The sequence below is a fragment of the Oreochromis aureus genome, linkage group 7 (genome assembly GCF_013358895.1).
Source record: "Oreochromis aureus strain Israel breed Guangdong linkage group 7, ZZ_aureus, whole genome shotgun sequence".
Taxonomy (NCBI): Eukaryota; Metazoa; Chordata; class Actinopteri; order Cichliformes; family Cichlidae; genus Oreochromis; species Oreochromis aureus.
This window is the reverse complement of record NC_052948.1, coordinates 66,340,970-66,345,969: the sequence shown is the minus strand read 5'-3', so window position 1 is coordinate 66,345,969 and position 5,000 is coordinate 66,340,970.

Genomic DNA, 5,000 nt, shown 5'->3' with positions numbered 1-5,000 from the left:
CTACTTCATCCTCCTCAGTGACACCAGATCAGAGCAAAATATGTAGGAAAAATGTGTGGCAAGCATGCTTCTTCTCATACTCAATGATGCCAAAGATTTTCCCCTTCTGACAGATCAGTTTGTGTGGGGGCAATTACCTGAGATCCACATAAACACCAGTTATTTTACTAACACTTATTAACCCTTATTATGAGTTATTATTCTGACAAGATTAAAACCAGTTTTGCTTATGTAGCAAGTACATAAGCTAAGATAAATTAAGTTGGTTATGCTAATTCAGAAGATGTCAGATTCGGCTCTGGGAGGTGAGTGAAGTATAATAAACATACAACCACAGGTATTGTGATTACGGTTGTTATTTACAGTGAAAATAAAGTGCAATTACCAAATACCAATATTTACAAAATCTGCAGACAGGAAAAAGATAAAACATAATTCAAGCTTATAAAATATCAGCAGCACAGTAGTGCAGCACCCTCCTCCAACCCCCGGCAGACAATGTCCATAAAGTTGCTATTTCATGATTGATATAAGTCCAACGCGTATGACAGTCTGTAACAGTTCGAAATTGGAAGTATGATACTCAGAACTGAGATTCCAAGGCTAAGATCTCGGAAGTGAGACTTGGGGACTGAAAACCAGGGGAGAGTATAGGCGCAGCAGCCTCCTACCAGACCGCAGGAAGTTGTAGCTGGGGTTCTGGCTCGTCGGCCTGGCTCGCCATCCAAAGTAGTGGTATCGCTGTAGTCTCTCCAGGGCACCACTAGCCTGCACTATAATCACAGGACCACTATTAGCAAAATTCATCTAAATTTCCCAAGCTAGCTTTAGTTCCAGTGTACACAATAAGGTTCATGAGAAAATACCAATATACAACAAATACATATCCAACCATTGTAATAAATTAAAATAAATGACAATCTCTAATAACAAGACTACAGCCCCGTAGGGTGAGAGTAGTAGTAATGTAGTAGGCCTCAGCCTTAGCTATCCCATCAGCTAGTAGCACTGGCATGCTGATCCGGGTTACAAATACAAACAGACATTCAGACTCAACTCACCATTCACTACGTGCGATGTCACATACGAGCCCCCACGCATCTACCCGTGGCGGTATCAAAGTACTGTTGAACGCAAATCCACAATTAATTCAAAGACAAGCCAAGATAGTAAACAGCGAAGAGCGCTCGCCCACGTACCTGTTGCTTCCATCTGCTAACGCCTCTCCCCCGCATCTTTTCGAGGCGACAACCCGGAAGGCATATATTGGTGCCTCGCGAATGTGATTGGTCACAACAGGCACGTCATGACGCATCGCGATGCCTTCACGGACACGCTCCGGTTGGAATTTAAGATTTCGGTTTAGTTATAGATGCAGTTCCCCTTTTTTTTTATGTGGTTTACATCCTCCCTGCCTTAACCCATGCACGTCCCGTCGCATGTTAGACGCTAGACAACGTGAACAGACGAAGGACGGCTAGCATTATGGCCCAATGCATTGGAAAGACTATGCAACATCGTTTGGACAACGGAAATCAGAGGATTGCCACGAGTGAAATAGTGAAGTCGGTCAGGTGGTGCTCTTTGTCGTTGTGAACGTCTTAGCCCGTCACCTATGTCAGTGTCCTGCTCAATAACACTGGACTCTTCCGGAGAATCTTCAACAGCAACGACAGGAATGTTGACAAGTATGTCTCCACCTCCAGGTAAGTTTTCAGGTAAGCTATTTCTGTTTTCAGAGTGACTTTCAACAAGTTCAAGTAGGATGTCTTCCACATCAGAGCCAGATTGCTCACCGCCAGACTCCACTGCTGGAGGAAGAACACTGGGCACAGAGGCCAATTCTCCTTGCACTTCCACTTCAACTGAGGGATCCAAAATCAGTGGTCCTAGGCTCCCACCGTCAGATGAATCTGGGAAATGATTCTGTTTTTCCACAGTGAAGTGCAACGTTGGAGGATTAACATCTAATGAAACCAAGCTTCCTGTATCCTCATCCTCAACCTGAGGTTCTGGGAAGGAATTTAAATCCAAGTTCTGCTGCCGAGTTCTTGGTCTGTGAGGAAGTGACTGCTCTGGTGATTCCAAGCTAACCTCACTGTCCGTGAGGAAGCCGCATGGAAGGAGGAGGTCGCGGTGAAGGGTCCGCATAGGTCCATCGCTGTTCTCAGGTTTTACCTTATAGACCGGGAGGTCCCCAGCCCGATGGACAACCACATAAACTTCTTCCTCCCATTTATCTGAAAGTTTATGCTTCCCTCGAAGGCGGACGTTCCTCACAAGCACACGATCACCCGGTTCCAGTGCTGATGGTATCACACGATTGTCAAAGCGTGCTTTATTTCGGTCGGCAGCCTTTGTAGCGTTACTGGAGGCAATGCTGAAACTTTCCTCCAATCTTGATTTGAGTGATTTAATATACTGTGAGTGACTCTTTTGCTTGGATTCCCGCAGTGGCAGATTGAACACCAGGTCCACAGGTAAACGAGGTGTTCTACCGAACATGAGTTCGTAAGGAGTAAACCCTGTAACCTCGTTCCTGGTGCAATTATAGGCATGAACCAGCGGTTTCACATGCTCTTTCCATCTTGTTTTTTGTTTTGTTTCCAAAGTCCCCAACATTGCCAGCAACGTTCTGTTAAATTGCTCCACTGGATTTCCCCTTGGATGGTAAGGGGTTGTACGGCTCTTCCGAATGCCTGCAAACTCACACAATCCTTTTATTAGTCTCGACTCAAAATCCTGCCCTTGGTCGGTATGAATTCGCTCAGGAATGCCATAATAAACGATATAATTCTCCCATAGACACTTCGCCACAGTTCTTGCCTTTTGATTGGGTGTTGGGATGGCAACAGCGAATTTAGTAAAATGGTCAGTCAGGACTAAGATATCACGAGTGCCACTAGTGTCAGGTTCAAGAGTAAGGAAATCCATACACAAGAGCTCAAGTGGTTGCGATGTTTTTATGCTGACAAGTGGAGCAGCTTTTTCTGGCAAGGCTTTTCGGCGCACACAGCGGCCACAAGTCTTGATCTTCTGCTCAACATCCTTTGCCATTTTGGGCCAGTAGAATCTCGTACGAACAAGGTCGAGTGTACGTTCAATCCCCATATGACCCATATCCTCATGGAGACTTTTCAGGACTGATGGTCGAAGCTCCTCTGGAAGGACAAGCTGGTATAAAAGATCTTCATTGTCCCGCCTCCTCCTGTACAGAACCCCATCCACCAGCTCCAACCTGGACCATTCTCTGAGCAGGAACGGAAGTTCAGGGAGCTCAGCTCTGGCTGTTGGTGGAATCCTCTCTCCCGTCTCAAGCTGGTGAATAAGCTCTCGAATACAGGGATCCGCGTGTTGTTTCTCTTTGATGTTAAGAGTAGAAACAACAGGCAGCTGGTGAAGGCCCTCGGAACAGTAACTGTCAGGGATGGTATCCACTTTAACTGACAAAGACTCGACAAGTGTGAGGCCAACCTCACCGCAGTCACCCGGCCGTGTGGCTCTGACCAGATGACTTTGGCAGATTGCCTTCACAATCTCTTCTGGAAGGACATCAGACTCAACTGTGTGTTGAGAAATGAACTGACGAATGAGTTCATGGTCATTGGAACCTTCATCATTGAAGCAGGGGTAGGGTCGCTGCGAGAGCGCATCAGCGTCGCAATTTTGTTTGCCAGCCCTGTACAGGAGTTTAAAGGAGTACGTTGAAAACGCAGCCAACCAACGGTGTCCAGCAGCGTCCAGTTTAGCTGTTGTCAAAACGTAGGTCAGTGGATTACTGTCCGTAACCACTGTAAAATCTGCTCCGTACAGGTAATCTTGGAATTTCTCGGTCACACTCCATTTAAGGGCGAGAAATTCCAACTTGTGGGCTGCATAACGGCTCTCACTCTGCGACAATCCGCGGCTAGCATAGGCTATGACCCGGAGTTTCTCCTCCTGCTCCTGATACAACACAGCTCCCAGTCCGGTCACACTCGCATCAGTGTGCAGGATGTATGAGCGAGACGGGTCTGCAAACCCAAGGACCGGGGCAGTTGTAAGCTTCTCAATCAAGGTTTCAAATGCAACTTGACAGTTGGTATTCCACCTCTCACCGAAGAGTTGATTTGGCCTGTAGGTGGATGTCTTGCGAGCTTTCAGGGTCTTTGATCTTTGAACCGGAGAATATCCACGGGTCAAGTCATTGAGTGGTTTAGCAATGACAGAATAGTCTTTTATAAACCGGCGATAATAGCCAGCGAAGCCCAGAAAAGATCTCAATTGTTTCAGAGTTTGTGGAACCGGCCATGTCTTGATGGTCTCTATCTTCTCTGGATCTGTTTGAACTCCTTCCTCAGAGACAATATGACCCAAATATTTAACAGATTTTTGGAAGAATCGACATTTCTCCGGTGCCAGTTTCAGCCCATATTCCTTCAACCGGTTCAGGACTCTCAGCAGCCTTCGTTCGTGTTCCTCAAGAGTGTCTGAATAGATGATTAAGTCATCGAGGAAAACGAGCACTTCCTTTAGGTGGAGGTCCCCCATGCATCGCTCCATCAAGCGCTGAAATGTGCTTGGGGCGTTGGTGACACCTTGAGGCATTCGGTTAAACTCCCAGAACCCAAGAGGAGTCACAAAAGCAGTCTTTGCCTTGTCTTCCTCCTCCATCTGGATCTGGTAGTAACCAGACTTCAGGTCGAGTACTGAAAACCACTTAGAACCAGTGAGTGCTGAAAATGATTCTTCCAAATTAGGTAAGGGGTATGCATCCTTGATGGTTTGGAGGTTTAGTTTCCGGTAGTCTATGCACAGTCGGACCTCACCGTTCTTCTTCCTGACCACCACGATAGGCGAAGCAAAGGGAGACGATGATTCCCTTATAATGCCGGCTTCCAGAAGCTCACGCAGGTGACGGCGGACAGCTTCGAAATCTTGTGGATGGATTGGCCGGGCACGTTGCTTGAACGGTGTATTGTCATGGAGTGGGATGTGATGTTTGACAGCTGATGTACATC